This window comes from Pan troglodytes, chromosome 14 (assembly GCF_028858775.2).
Source record: "Pan troglodytes isolate AG18354 chromosome 14, NHGRI_mPanTro3-v2.0_pri, whole genome shotgun sequence".
NCBI classification, from domain to species: Eukaryota; Metazoa; Chordata; class Mammalia; order Primates; family Hominidae; genus Pan; species Pan troglodytes.
In genome coordinates this window covers 32,406,437-32,423,813 of record NC_072412.2, presented here as the reverse complement: position 1 = coordinate 32,423,813, position 17,377 = coordinate 32,406,437, and the positions used below count along the sequence as shown (strand labels likewise).

The following is a 17,377-nucleotide window of genomic DNA, read 5'->3' as shown; positions in this document are numbered from 1 at the left end:
ATGAACCTTGAAAACAAAGGAATAATATGAGCCTTAAGTAGAACACTTATGTTCCCAGTAGAGGGAGAGACCTAATTTGTATGGCAAGCTTGGGAAATCTGGGTACGGGAGGCCTGGGTTCTCGAGCACGTTTGTCCTAACATGGTAGTCATCGATATTTTTATTAACCTCTCATGCCTCAGTTTTTGAATCTATGAAATGGGAATACTATTAGCTCCTACTATTCTGTAATATAATTGAGGAAAAAGTAATCAATGTGAAATCAATTCAAATGGAAGGTGTGGTGCTCAGTTCTGGAGTGCCTGAGGGATGCTGGCATCTGTTAGGGGTCACTAAACTTGCCTGCATACAGGTGCCATATAAAGCCAGACCCAGCTCTTTGCTGTCCTCAGTTGCACCAAAATGTAACTATATTTGCTTCTCTTCCTTGAATAATAATTCATACCACTCCTCAAGGATATGGGAATAATGTGCCACTCTGTGGTGTTTTGTTTTGTTTTGTTTTTGTTTTGTTTTAGACCGAGTCTCACTCTGTTGCCCAGGCTAGAGTGCAATGGCGTGATCTCAGCTCACCGCAACCTCTGCCTCCCAGGTTCAAGCAACTCTCCTGCCTCAGCCTCCCAAGTAGCTGGGATTACACGCACCTGCCACCATGCCCAGCTAATTTTTGTATTTTTAGTACGGACAGGTTTTCACCAGATTGGCCAGGCTGGTCTCGAACTCCTGACCTTAGATGATCCACCCACCTCGGCCTCCCAAAGTGCGGGGATTTCAGGTGTGAACCACTGTGTCCAGCCTTGTTTTGTTTTTATTCGGTTCACAAACGGGCAACACCTACTTGAATAATTCTCAGCTTCACTTTAAATATTCTTTTTATGTATTTGATGCACTGTGAGCGAATGTATATAATTAATTAGGGTCATTTCAAACTCTAGTTTTCCCTCTCATTTTTCTTTCTTCTCATTTTTCACATTCATTCTGAGGTGTCAAGTATTATACTTTGTATTTTTACTCAGCTTATAAATATTATTTCACCTTTAATAATTTCCCATCAGCAGGAGGAGAATAAAACCTTTTAAAGTGAAAGGTACTGTGTCATAGACTGAGGGACTCTGACAAGTCCAAGTGTCATAAGTCATAGCTTTCAAAGTTATGAATTTCCAAATGTCAATTGGGCTTACTACCTAAGGCCGTGATTTTGTGTGGCTGGCTATTCCTAGGCAGAAGAGCCTGGTTTGGGTGTCTAGCTGGAGGCTTCCAAGTACTTATTGTGGTCTTAGCGGGCTGTCTGACTCTGAAGAGACTTAAGGACCCCAATGTCACACCGCCCACATTGTCTGATGAGGGATGCCTGGTGTTCCCCTGCCATCCTACCTAGCACAGCCTGAGCTGGAAAGTCTTAGGAAAGTAGGGTGAAAGTTGCCGGAAACACACACTGTATAAACATATTCCTTAATGTGTTTGAGTTCTGTTTGATAGTTTTGATATCAGTATTATTTTGTTTGCTTTAAATATTTGAGTATGCTGATGATGGTAGTTTTTAGGGAAAAGGGTAGTTACTAAGCTGATACTTATGTGTAAGTCTTCAAAAATTGGTAAACACCCTACCCATTTGGTCATTATTTGGAAAGTCTGGGTATCCTGACTTTTTTTTATCTTCTGAGTGGAGCTTGAGGGGAATGTGAATGAGGAAAGAAAGCGCTTGTGTGGCAGAGGAGTACCCAGCTCATGGAATGGCTTGTCAAAACTTTTTGCTCCAACAAAAACTTAGACTCTACATTGACTTCTTCCTTACACAAGAAGGTGAGACTAACTTCTCGTGCCTCCAAACTTCCTGGCAGCCTTTGGTTTAGCAGAACACATTTCTTGTTTATAGCTGGCTCTGCTCAGTGAACAACCACTTAAATAAATTACCATGTTTTGTGATTGATGCTAATAATCTGACATGGAGTTATTAAGACTTCAGATCCTTGATTTATTAGAGAAAGAATCTTTCAGATGTTTCTTTTGTTTGGCTCTGAGAAGCTGTACATTTTCTGAAACTTGTAGTTGTAGAGGCCATGTTCATTGCTCTAAAGCATGGCTTTGGCGTTAGCTGGACCTACGTTCAAATCTTAGTTCCAGCACTGATGCGCTGTGTGACCTTGGGTAAGTTCCAGGAACTCTATAAGCCTATTTCCTCATCTAAAATGGGAATAATAATAATAACAACATCTTCGGCCTACAGTTGTTTTAAGAATGAAGTGTTCTCACACCTGCAAAGTGCTTATCACAGAGCCCGGCTCTTACTCAGGGCTCAATGTGTGTTACTTTAAAGGGAAAACAAAAAAGGATATTAACCATCAGCAACACGGCCAGTTCTGCTATGGATGAACTACTTATGGGGAAGATGAAAATACCCGAGCTTAGATAAATACATAAAGTAGAAGCTAAAGAACAGCCACAATCCTAGTGGATCTGAAATGAGTGTTTAAAGTATCCTCAGAGGAAGAAAAAGTATGACAAGGGCAGCTTAGAAACTGCAATTTTAGCAGGGAGTTTTCTGATCAAATGTATTTACCTTTGAAAGCAGATAGCTATCGAACTCTTGGTATGATAGATAATATGTTTTGTCCTTAAACAAATGAGACCAACCCCCAGAAGTCCAGTGTATGAACTTCATCTCTGGCATGAAGTTGACAGAATCGTGTCTAACCTTTGATAATGCCTACTCTTAATATTTCAAGTCCAACTTCCCAAAACGAAGCACAGAATCTTTCAGACATTTGCCTTAACAGTACAGTTAACTGGAAACTAATAATACATGGCCCCAACTCCTCTCATAAGATGTGGTAAGATAAGCCCAGAAGAAGCCTGGGACAGCACCCTTCACCCCACCCTCTAGTTTGCAGCCTCCTCCACAGCTGAGAGGGAAAGAGACGGCCCAGCAGCAGAGACAACATATCTTCCATGGCCAGAATCCCCTCAGCTTCTTGTCAAAGACAGCCTTTTAAGTCTTCTGATCTAACTACGTTTTGCCAAACTCAAAACATTGGATCTTGAATTTGTTGTAACCCCACTGGCTTACAGAAAATGAAGTGCATTTATTGTCTTTCTATTTCTGTACAGGGGAAACTAGTCTTCCATTCACTCACTCACTCACTCACAAGATTGTTTGTAAAGTAGCTACTCTGGGTCAGGTGCTCTCAGGTCCTTGGGATATAACAACGCATTCAAATACAATATCACACCAGAGTTTGATGGGCGGACCTTAAACAGGCTCTGAGGAATGTCATAGGTGCGGGAATGGACATCTGTGTGGGGAGAGTGGAGGCACAATGGAAGGTTTCAGTTCTCATGATAGCTGTTGGGTTGTTGTTGTTGTTGTTGTTGTTTTAAGGTTTATTGTTCCATTGCTTCAGCTTCTATCCCTTGGTCAGAAAGTGTCCATGCCTGTCTTTACTGGGAGATTGAGGGAGGATTTCTTGTTAGCTGTCTGGGGAATCATGAGGTTATGACTTCATCAGTTTTTGCCCTTTTATGTGTCTTCCTTCGAATTTGAATAGGTGGTCCAGTCTGGGAACAGGGAACCCTCTCCCTTTTGTGAAAGTGTACTGTCCTTGAAAAACCAGGGCCCACCCTCTACGGAGAGTTTAGCTGTGTGCTGACACTGCTGCACTCGAGTTTGTGTTCCACCTGGAAGGATTATGATAAGGTAGTGGTAAATTTCTCATGAATTCAACTTTAGTAACATAGCAGTAACTTATCACAAATATTTAAGAGAGACTACATTTCAGAAACAGAGACCACTTTTTCTGCATCAGCTCTTCTATTGGAGAACCTAGCCTAGTCAATATCTCAACAAATATTTGTTCAAAGCCGATTGTGTGCAAGATCTTTTCTGGGATTGCGTATGATGCAAAAATGATATAAAACATGATCACTACCTTCAAGGAGATTATAAGTAAGTGTGATAAGACATATAAACTGTCATAAATATTGACAATTCAAGGGAGCGTATGGCTTAGTGACTGACAGGCTATCAAAACAGGCACTTAGAAGTATGTGTAGGCAACAGAGTGGTAAGGTAAAGAGGGGAGACCACTGGGCCTGAGCCATGGGAAGAAGCTGTATTTCCACCGGGCAAAATCGCAGAGTTGTCCTAAGCAGGGCAACAGAATGAGTGGAAAAGTATGACTTGAGCAATTAAGAATGTAGTCCGAATTCAGTGACATGTGGAGGTTATAGGAAATACAGATGATAAGGTTGGCAAAAAAGTTTGAGGCCAGACTGCAGTGAGTTTGAAATTTATTTGATAGGTAATAGGGAGCTCCTGAGGGCTTTTAAGTAGAGCAGAAATAGGATAAAAAGAGCAGCCTAGAAAGATGAATAGATAAACATGGGTTTGAAGTGGCCAGACTGAATGTAAAGAGGTAGTCATCGTGGTTGAGCATGTATTTTGTGCAGGCCCTGCCTAAACATGATCAATAATTATGTCATATAATCCTCAGAAGAGGAAGTACCATTGATGTTCCCATTTTAAAGATTAAGAAACGAAAACCCAGAGAGGTTAAAGTCACTTGTTCCAGTTAAACCCAAATAATAGCGGAGCCAGGAGGTGAACCCAAGGCTGTCTATTGCTGTCTGTGTTCTGCCACAGCTCCAGGCTTCTCCTTAGAGTGGTTGTTGCTTCTGCTGCTGCTGCAGTTACAGTGACTACTCAGAAAAATACCATGAGGGATGAGGATCTTAACTATGGTGATAAAGAAATTATAAATACAAGAGATAGCTCCATAACTTTTCAGGATGGACAATGTTTACATGCCTTATAAAATTTTTATGTTTACAATTCCTAATGTATCTCTTCATGTTCTCTCCCCACTCCCCATGATAAGAACCCATTAATTTGAATTTATTACTGTACCTTCTGCTTGAGATTTTTATTCTACTTCAAGACACCTCTTCAGTGATTTGTGTCATCAGTAATTCTTACTCAGTAAAGTCTGGGTCACCTTACAACAGAAATTTCACTGGAACCATATACATTTTCTTCCTGCTTTTGGCATGACTAAAAATGTATTGAAAAGGGATAAATACAATAAACTACGAACATTAAATGAATTTAATATGAGTGGCAAGGAGATTTGAATTTTAAACTGCTAACATTATAGTTACTTGAACTATTTCATATTTTATAATTCTTAGAGTAAAATTTGCCCAAATACAACATAATTTAGTGCCTGATTTTAGAAATGTGAATAAACCAAAACACTAGTTAAATTGGTCCACGTTGTCTGAAATAGCTGTAAACCCCAAGATTAATTTGTAAAGAAACTCAATAAACAAATGTCCCTATAGGACACCTGTTCATATTGTTTACACCAAATTCCTAAGTGGTCTGTCAGCATCTTAGCAAGAAGGAGATTTTCAAATGTGAACTCTTCCAGAAGTAAAGATGTTTAAATATTTAATGAAGTAGGAAATCGCACATATTTGCCTCAGGCAGCCACCCCACTGATACTGAATAAAAAATACTCATAGAGTATTTTATAAGAGCTATTAATATAGAGTTTAACTTCTCCACCTGAATTGTAGTTCAGATTCTGAATCTAGCTGCAGGTTAAATCCAAATTAAATGAGATGAGTAAGGAAGCTTCAGGAAACAGAGTTTGTGTGCTTCAAGGAGGAAGAAGCCACCTCAGAGAACTGGCTTACTCTGAAAATGCGCAAATGATCCTGAATGATCTCTGTGCTCATTAGCACCCCTGCACACATTCTGCTATTCTCTCAGCACACTCTAGTCTCTTGACTCCTGTTTGGAAAGCAACGTTTCACTATTTCCCTCAAATCCAGGCCACTTTTATTTCTCTTCATCAAGACGGGTTGTCTCTAGGGGTCAAGATGGGCAGAGGTTATGTTGAGTCAGCAAAGACTCTCTGCTTGGCAGGTCGTGGTCACACCCATTCCCGTAACTTCTCCCAGCATGCAAGAACTAGAGGCCACTGCCCAGCCTCTGAGTCAATGCCAGGTTGTTCTCTAGAATAGGCTGCTCCTGATCCAGTAACCAGCTCCGGAAGTTTCCAGGCTTCTCAAAGGAGCCTTCTTCTTTGAAGGCTCCCACTTAGTGTTCTTGTCCCATATTTATATGTCAGTGCAATTCTCTCTTTCCTGCTGATCAAGCCATTCTGTTCATGGGTGGCATGGAAGAGGTCATAACCTCTGCAACCCTTCTATGTGTCAAGAAAGACCTCTAGACTCTGCTGATGAAATACGTGACCCTAATTGCCTCTCCATGCCAATGGCAGACTCATTCCCTGGCTGTTTCTGACATTACCACCAGCTGAGCTAAACCAACAGGACCCAAGTTCCTCAGGGAGCACATTGTTTGGGCAATTAGTGGTTGAGCTCCATGGAAGTGTGATCCATGACTGTTGCTATGTAACAAACTGTCCCAAACTTAGTGGTATTAAACAACCATGTTATTATGCTCATGGATTCTGTGGGTCAGGAGTTTGGAAAAGACACGGTGGAAATGGCTTGTCTCTGTTCTTTGATGACTGTGACATAGGCTGGCAAGACCTGCGGGCTATGCCTGGCTCAGTGACTGGGCTCCGGGAACATCCGAAGCCTTGGGCACTTGCATGACTGGCAGTGGATGCTGCCTCTCGGTCAGGACCTCAGTGAGACTGGCAGCTGGTGCATCTACATGTGTCCATGTGGTTGCCCAGGCTTCCTTCTTCCCCACATGGAGACTGCATCCCAAGAGTGAGCAAGGCAAGTTGTGTGACTTTTTATGATCTAGTCTTGGAAGTTGCCTCTTCACTTTTTCTGTATTCTATTAGTCAACATAGCCATAAAGGTCTGCTCAGGTTCAAGAAGAGCAGACCCATTATTCAATGGGAGGAGTGTCAAAGAATTTGTAGATTAAAAAAAATATGTTTGACACATTCAGTAATGCTGGGTTCCTGTCATTTTTTCTGGCATGTGGCTGGCACCTAACTGATTCATTTGACTGAATGCTCTAACTAGAATCATCACGCGATGTTCTTTTGTCCCCAACATGAAGAGAGTGCCCGGGTGACATTCCATGTATGCCAGCTGCATTGCACCAATTCTTTGGTTGTGACTGTGTGAATAGTTGCAGGCATCATTCTGTGCAGTTTCAAATACATTAGGCTCATTTAAGCCCCTACAAACCCGGTGAAACAGGAAAGAAGAACATACTCCTACTCCCTTCCCAAGATTAAAACAAAATCCAGAATCTCTAAGCAAGGCCAATTGGTACTCAATTTTATCCCAAACCTGGTTTTCCACCAAAAGTTCTCTCATTTCATTTGTAGCTGTTTACTTTGCTGCTCCTGAATCCTTGGGAGGTAGAATTAAAGTTTCTGGGTGATGTTTTATTAAACATTTAAAGGAGAGGGGGCTCCTTTACAGCAGAGGCTTGCAAGCAGGTACAATTTTGCCCTCCAGGGAACATTTGGTAATATCTGGAGATACTGTTGATGATCACAACTAGGGGGTGGGTGCTGCTGGCATCTAGTGGGCAGAGGCCAGTGATGCTGCTGAACTTCCTGTAATGTACAGGATGCTCCCCCACACCAAAGAATTATGTGGCCCAAAATAGTGCCACTGTTGAGAAACGCTACTTTACAGGGGGTTTTATAATCCTTCTAATAAAATGAGGAAACTGGGGTTCAGAGAAGCTGAGTGACTTGCTTAAGATTCTACGACTAGTAAGTGATGAGCCAGAATGTAGACTCTCATCTTGAGATCTTCGGTCTCATGTCTTTATTTCCTATGGTACTTGAGCTGGCCTTGCCACCTGCCTGTAGAGAGAGGACTTGGAGTGGGGAGTGGGTATTCTTGCTTTCCTGGAATTCTGGGCATCCACCATACCCATCTAATGAGCAGAAGTCACTGGGATGGACATTGTGCTCCTGCAGTTTTCTTTACTCATTAGGATCCAGGGGCAGGGCTTACATGAGCAGAGTGAAGATTTCGGTAAGGCCTGGGTGGGAACTGGACTCTAACCTCCCAGATTGAGACTTGTAAATAACAACTGAAAAACTAGAGTACAGGGTGTGTGTGTGTGTGTGTGTGTGTGTGTGTGTGTGTGTGTGTGTTGTGTGTGTGTGTGTGTGGGTTCTGGGTGTGGTGTGGGAGGGAAGTAAGATCTTATCCCACAACAATAAGCAAACAGCTAATTACTTGTAATTTTGGAGATAATTGTTTTCTCCTCCTGCAAACATGCCAAACAGGAAATTAATTTAAACCCCAGAAAGTTCGAATCATCTGCAGATTGTCAGGAAAGAAACACTCATTATCCCCTTAGAGCCCCCATCATATCTAACAGGCAGGCTGAAAAGTGCAGCTGCAGCACAGGGCTGCCACCTCTGTGCGAGGTCCCCCCACTGGCTGGTGGCTGGAGAGTAACAGGACGGAGCCTCTAGCAGAGGCAGGACCGAGGCAGGCAGACGGGGCCCAGCTTCCCATTGACACCTGATTCATGCCACCTGATGCAGAATGTCTCACTGTGAGTCATCCTTGCTGATAGACCCATTCATCACTTTGAATTCCATGTCAGTGCAAGAGCTGGCTTCATTCGGCCTTGGATAAATGAGTCTTCAGGTAATAGATGACAGTTAAAATGTCAGGCAAATGTTATCTCCAGTGAAAGACTTGGCTGTGCCCGCTTAGTCTGTTTTGCTTCTCAGCTTAAGGCAGTCTCTCTTCACTTCTAAGAGGGAGGATGAACACAATCCAGATTGTTCATTTAGGTGAAGCATCTTCCTCCTCCTAACTTCTCACTGCTCGTGGGCCCAAGTTCACCAGGGAAAGCCTTCTAGGGTTGAGCAACAAAAGGAATGGGCTGCCCTGCCTTCCGAACCCAAGCAACCCGTGCATACAGTGTTTTTACTGTTCTGGAAAGAATGAAGCATTCATAAGCCCTTCCATTTTCAAGAAAAAAATTTCCTGTGACATTTTAATTCTCTTTTGTGCTGGAGAATTTTTAGAGTTTTCTCCTGCCAGTCATCTCAAATGTTTTGTATCTCTCCCTTTTAGCTGAATTGCGTATTATGAGCCATGACCCACAATAAAAAATAATGCCACTGTTATTGAATGAAAGTCTCGTTCTTTGGGTTATTCTGGGCTATGGGGTCAGCATATAAATGCTGACCTCTGAAAGTCCAAAGATGTTATCTAGTTGAGGCTTATGCCGGGAGAACAAAAATGAGCTGTGAGATGAAAATGACCACCTGGGATCTCCAATTTGGTTTATGTTTCCGTGAAATAGTTTCTATAAATGATATGAGTGGGTGCCACTGCATTTTCTCTAAAAGGAGAGCTGGCTTATTTCTGAGATCTCTTGTCTGTGTATGGAATTTTTGTAGATACTCTCTATCTAAATTGGGGTTCTCAATCTCCCCACTATCGACATTTGGGGGCCAGGTAATTGTTTTTTGTGGGGACTGTCCTATGCATTGTGGGATGCTAAGAGGCATCCATAGTTTTTACCTCTGGATACCAGAAGAGATCTAACCCACAAGTTGTGAAAACCAAACATGTCTCCAGACATTGCCCTGTGTTCTCAGGGGAGCAAAAATCCCTGCAGATGAGAACCACTGAGCTAAATAAAAATAAGGATCCCTAGATAGATACAAATGAATTCATTCCTTTGTTCAATATTTTAACAAATGTCTCTTAAATGTCTTCTGTGTACCAGAGTCTTCTTTGAAGATTGTAAATTGAGAGATGACTAGATCATAGTTATTGCCCTATAGGGACTTGGAGAGAAGACAGGCATGAATCTAAATAATTACACCAGGAATGCCCTCTAATGAAGATGGGAAGGACGTGGCTTAGGAGTTCAGAGGAATAAGTGTTAACTCTTCTTGAACTTATCAGATTTCCTGAAAATTCTGATTCTCCATTTATTCAGGAAGCACTTACGTTTTCAAGGGAAAAAAATCCTGTTTATTAAGATATTACACTACAGAGAGTTTCAAAGTCAAACTTATGAATTCTTTTATGTAAATGTTTTGGTAAGGTAAATTTTGGTTTCAAATGTAGATAAAAGAAGTCGCAATATCTAGATATTAGTTGATGTACAAAACATATACATGAAAGGCTCTGAATGAACGGATTGGGTAATAGCGGTTCAAAGGGCTGAGTGAGCCCTGAGCTTGGACAGTGTCCAGGCTCTGTCTTAGGAAAGTGTCTGCCATGCTTTGAAGTTACAATTTTGAACCTTTGTTCACAGTAACAGACAAAAGTGGATGTTTACACTTCCTGGGGCTTCAGATTTGATGACCTCCCCCGTAAAATGTAGAGGGCAGTAAGATGAAACAGAAATAGACCTGCCTCCACTGTTGAAGCAGCGTTGGCAATGGCTGCCCACTGTGAGCTGCAGCGAGCACAGCTCCCAGACCACCAGCTGGAAATCCACCCCTTTCTCTTACATTGCAAATAAGTGCGAAAGATGCTATGATAAGGTTTTGAATCTATGGCAAATGTATATTTGAAATCCTTTGTATGTTTTAACTATGTGGGAGGTACTGTGATGTAATCATGAAGAACACTAGCTGGAAAGTTAGAAAGACCTGGGTTAGAACCCAGGCTCCACCAGGCCTAGATGTTTGACCATGGACCAGTTATCTAACCCCATGCTGCCTCAGGTTCTTTGTAGAAATTAGACTAATACTTCCCACCTCAAAGGATTATTATGAGGTAATTATAGGAGATATTTTAACTGTCTAATTTTTTTTTTTTTTTTTTTTTTTTTGGAGATGGAATCTCACTTTCTTACCCAGGCTGGAGTGCAGTGGCACGATCTCGGCTCACTGCAACTTCCGCCTCCTGAGTTCAAGCAATTATCCTGCCTTAGCTTCCTGAGTAGCGGGTCCCTCCCATGACATGTGGGAATTATAGGAGCTACAGTTCAAGATGAGATTTGGGTAGGGATACAGCCAAACCATATTAATATGGAAGGTCATCATTGCCTAGGAAGTGCCTGCATAAATAGATATAAGTCGAGCTTTTAATTTGCTTTCAGTTCAGGTTAAATTTGGAATATTGGTAATGATTTTTAAACTCAAGCAAGCGTATTATCACTTTTTGGCGATTTCCTAGGCCTAACTGAACCATAAACAGAGGATTCCTTTGCTCTTGATCTTTTGAGACCTAATAAGAATGCACAAACCACTTTCAGTGCTCTCTTTGCATGACAACTATGTAGATGTGATGGAGTCTGGCAATGTCAAAAGAAAGGAAGCATCCTCTACCCAGGGTTGAGATTGCATCACATCATGGGAACTGACACCAAAGCCAGTGTGAAGTTTAAGAGTGGAGGCATTGCTGAGAGTCCCATTTTGAAGAGGTCCTTTTTATTCCTGTGCACATTCTTGCCCAATATCCTCCTTACTGATATATTCTTCTCTATTAATTTTTAATTTCTACCAAAATCTCAGAAAGAAGATACTGTCAGTCCCTATGAAAACAAGGACTGCAACAATCTCACCAGTTTGTTTCTCAAAAGATAATTTTTCTCATCCATTCCTGCATTTATTCATTCAACATTTATTCAGCAACTGTTAGATGCTGGGCAAGACAAGATGTGGGCCCCACCCTCCAGGAGCTTCCGTTCTAGTGGGGGCAGGGGAGAAAGGGAGGGAGGTAGAGAGGTAATGATAGTACAGGACAGAAGTACAAGGGTAGGCATTAGTGCAGGATCCAAGGGGAGCTCCAGAATCCATACTAAATGCTTAGGGAAGGCTTCCAAGATTAGGCAATGTTCCTGTTGAAAGAGACAGCCCAGCAAAGATAGAACAGAAAGATGTTGTTTTCCAACAGTATGGCACAACACTTGAAGAACAGAAAGACACTTATAGGAGAAAGATCTCATGTGCTGTAGTCAAGCACAGTGAGAGAGCATGGTCTGTTCTAGGAAGAGCAAATTAAGGAGAAACCTTGTTTTCTGTATGGAAGCAAAGGCCTAGATAGGTCACTGTGGCTCCAGAGTTGAGCATGCATTGCAGAATTCCATCGCACTGATCCCTGTTATCCTTCTCCAAATCAGCCTGACCATAAAAGGGTTTGTGGCTCTATTTAGTCCTTGTGTAAGAAAAACTACACATAAAGATTTAATTGAAAATAATTGCAAGAATGGTTCTCGGAAATATTCCACTACTCTGCATTTAGAAATAGCCTGAAATGTTTTGTAATCCATCCGCCTGCCTTCCAGCTAGAGAGCGTGCAAACAATACACACTGAAAAGGCCACTCTTTTTTTTTTTTCTTTCTTCCTAATCTCCAGCATTGACGATTGCATGGTGTCTTGTGTGTTTCTGGTCTTCATAGCCATTAAACTATTTCTAAGTTGAATCGAAATCCAATTGAAACCTGTTCTTTTTTGCTCTTCTTCTATTGAGAACACAGAACAACTGCTCTCTAGCACATCTATTTTTTTAGGAAAATGGTTATGGAAGCATTCACTCCAATCACATAATATGGGTGGGCAATTGCTTGCTTTAACTATGCCAGATAAAAGATGACCCCCAATTCTCCATGGCAACCAGAATCATTGACGATCAAGCCAGAGGAAGATGCTTTGTGTAAATTGTGTAGCTAGAAGGAAATTTGCAAACGAGGGGACTCTCACTGGCTTAACCCAAGAAGCTGATAAAGGGGAGCTGTCCATTTAAAATGCATCAGAGCCTTATCACATTCGTATAAAACAAAATGACTAAATGAAGCAGCTGGAAGATTACAGTGAGTTTTAATTATCTTTTAATAGCCAAAGGGCTCTTGCCAACACATGCTGATAACCTGTCACTTGTTATGTGTCATATAATCTCCATTTATGAGTCTCAGCTGTTACAAATTGAAAATATATTTACAGTGATGATCTTTCCTTGTTAAATGCAAATTCCCAGAAATGTTCAAACTGCAAGGTGTCCTCACAGCTTTGTTTCTGTTACCCTCTTGTGTGGAATTGAAAAGGCTGGTAATACTAAACAAATAATAATAACCAACCTTCTTCTTGTTCATAATTTATGACTCTCATTATGAGTATAATAATACCAATTCTTAAAAAGTAAGGGTAAAATAATTCCTGAGGCTCGGAGATTATATTTCTGAAATTGCTTACAAATCCTTTTTTAATGGTAATCCACATTTTTTTCAAATCTGCCTGCCACCTTCTCCTCCTCTCCTTAGGTGTATCCATCTCAAATGTCTTCAGGCTCCAGGGCTCCAAGGCAGCTGTTGTGATGTCATTCATATTCCCTCTATATTCCCTAGATAGATAGGTAAAGATATCGGTATAGATATAGGTACACTTTTATATACCATGCTTGGCATTCAGTACATGTGGGATCAAATGAGAAAAAGTCTTGCAAAGTTGCTGACCCCTTCTACTTGTCTTCTTGCCTTGACCTCACTGGTATCTCATTTCTCTGCTTCTCTTGACTATTTTTACTGATGTCCTTGGTAGCAGCTCTTATTCCTCTGCCCAGCTCTGTGTTTCCCAAGATTTAGTTCCCATTCACGGTCTTATTACCAAATTTACATGGATAATTCCCAGATCTACATCTTCAGGTCAGACTTTGCAACTTTTTTCCAGTTCTATATGTCAAATGGCCTTAATTGAACATCTTTAATTATATAGTCATGATCTCTCCCAATCAACAAGTTTAACAACTGAATATGTTAGTTTTGTGTCTGAAAACTTTTCCTGTTTTGGTTAGAGCTTCATTTGCTCTGCCTATCTTCTTGATAAGAAACTGTATTATTTTGTAGCTTTTGTATCTGTATATAGTGAGTCTGTAAGGACTACCTTCGAGATCTGGCATAAAGATTAAATTATTCTTTATTTCTACTGCAAACATTGTGGTTCAAATACAGAAACTTGTCTATTTACTTTCAACTTTAAAAATTTAATATATAAACAAATTATACTTTATTGAAATCTTCATCAGTCCTGCTCATCACCTACAGATGGGGTTAGCAGCAATGAGTCAACATTTTTGTTTCTGCCATCTTGTTTGTTAACATGCTTGTCTCGTTTAAGCTTGACTAGGAAGGGTTTTTGCAGTCATTTTGAACTGATTCTGGTTTGTTAAATGCAAAGCAGTATTCGTTCAGAATTTAAAAGCAGTTCAAAGTTCTATTAAGAAAAAAATACCCCTATGATTACCATGGAAACAAAAGCAGATGTTTCAAAAAAAATTTAAAGAGAAGAAAATGTGCTGCATTGTGGACTTGGGATGAATAGTTTGCTAGCTGCTGAACTGTCAATGTGCTGATGGGTTCTGAAGGAACAGGAGTAAATAATAGAACAAGTGAAAACTGTGGGGCCTGGGTACCTGGCGATCATTTGCAAGAGGGGAGGAAGTGAGGCGGACACAATGGCAACACTGCTGACTGTAGGGCTGGAGGAGCAGCCTCTTAGTCACCAGGGCCAGCAGGAGCCCTCTCAGGAAGGCCGAGCCAGCGAGAGTGCAGGTAATGAAATGCACATCATTGACCCAGGATCATTTCTTAGTTCCCATGCCTGTAAAAATCTGCACATCAGAGTGGTCACAGCCCAGGGCTGGTGACAGGTTCAAGGCACGTTCAGAATTTGGGACGCCACGAAGCCAAATTTGAAAATTCATTTTGAAGATGAATCCTTTGTTATTGTTGAGTGTATACTTGGCTCCTTTAGTATTTCAGTAGGCTTTATTAATGAACACATTTGGAAAGTGGTCAGATGAAGATAATCAACTTATGTATGTATATTTATGCTTTTTATTTATACTTGATATAAAAATTGACCTGCATACATGTGCTCTTTCTTTAGTGCTTATGAAGAGTCTTATACTACCTGTAGACCATCATGATATGTGTCAGTTTGGGGAACATGAGCAGAAGGGCCAGTAATTAGTGTTAGCTCCTCAACTCAGAGTAGATAGAACTCCAGGAGGTCTCCTCCCTGTACAGTTGCAAGCAAGGGTTTGTACCTTTGCCATGAGCCGTCCCCTCCCTGCCCTGGAGGGAGTGTGGCAGAAATGAAGTTAAGGATGGAAATCTCTTTATGCACAACCCTTGTTTGTTGGGGAGGAACAGGCATTTTGGGGCTCACTCTGGTTCAGTCTGATTTTTTTCTGTCTCTAGCAGCCTCAGTAGGTATGGCCTTTGTAGTAAGAAGAGAGGAATCATCTCTGTGAAAAAACTTACCATCAAGGCACACTGTACTATGAAAACTCTCCCTTCCCATTCACCACCACATCTACTAGGCTGGGAGAGGGTGGACAGGGGTATGGTTGATGGCAACAGGGTGTGCGGGCCCTGGAGGATGGAGTTTGGCTCAGTTGTGAGCGGTTCTCTTTAGAGAGGGTGGGCCTGGATAAATATTTTTCTTAGCTTTGATAATAATAGTGAAAGTCCCTCTCAGCATCCTAAAGGTGAGGATTTATCCATCTCTTACCGTAAGCCAAGAAGAGATGTGACACTGGGGTCCCTCTGAGTAGTATGAATGATACACACATCAGCTTACACATCTGTATGAGGCTTTCAACTTTGTTGTATTCACAGTGAAACGGGAGAGTTCCCTGGTCCCCCTCGTAGGATGTGCAACAAGGGTGTGGCTCACGTGCTCGGTCTCTGAACCTGATCAAACCTCTGAGGGGAGGGGGAGCACACAGATGGACAGGTATAGGAGCCCAAGTGGTCGTGTGTTACAGTGTGCCCTTTTAGCCCTGCTGTCCGCAGATAGTGTGAGTGTTATCCAGCTTAGTGGACCCTCTGCCTTTTCTCAAGGGCAGAGGGCCAGTGTGACAGCTTTCTGTATCCTGAGCTCTTGTCCAGCATCCTGGAAGAATCAAGTCACACACAGACTTGAAGGATGAATGTGGGAGTTTTATTGAGTGACGGAGGTGGCTCTCAGTGGGATGGATGGGGAGCCAAAGAGGGGTTGGAGTGGGAACATGATCTTCCCTTGAAGCCTGGCCGTCCAGCAGCCAAACTCCTCTCTGACCACCCCCAGCCAAACTCATCTCAGCATTCAGACATCCCTTCTCTTCTCTCTTTCTCTGCCATGTCATTCCACAGTTCGTGTGCTTGTCTCCTCACCTACTCGTCTGCTTCTGGAGCCTGGGTTTCGGGATTTATATGGGTACAGGATAGGGGGGCATGGCAGGCCAAAAGGACATGAAAACAGAAATGCTGTTCCCACTTAGGGCTGTGGGTCTTCAGGCTTGATGGTAGGGCCTTTGTCAGGGAATCACCCCCTAGTATCCAATATTTCCCTGCCTCCTGTCCATATCAACAGAATACTTTGAAATGCTAGAATATAGGCAACAGCTATGAAGGGATTGAGAGACCTAAAACAATACTCAACAAATCAGCAATAATGACAACTCAGCACAGCGACACTGTCTCACAGAGCCTGTAAAGGTGCTCACCTGTGTCACATGCACATGTTCTCTCTCCAACACTGTTAAGCCTATTGTCCTGACTACCCCTTGGCATATCCACTCTGTTGAGGTGTACAAATTATCCTCTTTGCCGCTGACTTGACCTCATGCTGTGCCTCTGACCTCAGTCCGCTTTGCCACCCACTCCCCCATCAGCCTAGTGTCCTATCTGCTGGGGACCAACCAGCCCACTTTGTCTGAGATTCGATAGTTTCCAGAGACATTAGGCTTTCAGTGTTAAAATTAGGATCACTCCAGGCAAAGCGGGATGGCTGGTCACCCTGTGTGTGACAGACTGTGCATCCCAATAGTGCATATATTCAATTGCAGCACTAATACATTTTACAATTTGATCACCAATTGACAGCACACCTGGACAGGGTGTTCCCCCACGGTCTGTGGCAGGCCTGTTGAAAAACCTTCATTTATGTTTTGTTCATTGCTCATCAAATTTGTTTCCATTCAAGAGAGGCCTTTATTTTTATCCCGTTCAGTCTAGGCATCACCTTTAGATCGTACTATTTTGAAAGTTCAATTTCAGGCTTTGATGATATGCTTATAAATCAGAGCTACCCTTGACATAAATCAGTAGGATCAACGCCATACATTGAAGGGGGTCACCGTGGTCTCGGGGGCCACATGAAGCAGACACAGCTGTACAGCTGTCAGCAGAGGTGGCCGAGAAGGCATCCCTGCCCTCATCATGACCGGCAGCCTTGGCCTTCACAAGGAGGTCCCCCTCACCCAGCAGTGCTGCAACTAGAGCCCAACAGCATGCCTCATCTTATATTTATAAGATAAATATATATATAAGATATATAAGATTATACACGCTGCGGCCCTTGTTGTAGGTGGAACCTTCATTTAGTGCTCAACTTAAGTTCTGTGTGGATAATTGTGTTCTTTGGGGTAACTGTTTTTCCTGGATGAAGCATGTACTGC

At 42.0% G+C, this 17,377-nt stretch overlaps 1 protein-coding gene across 9 annotated transcripts in view; it reads left to right on the top strand.

The window, feature by feature from the left end:
• The window catches only part of STARD13 (StAR related lipid transfer domain containing 13), a 575,282-nt gene that overhangs the window by 404,516 nt on the left and 153,389 nt on the right, over nucleotides 1-17,377 (top strand). The gene's annotated exons all lie outside the window — the stretch shown is intronic.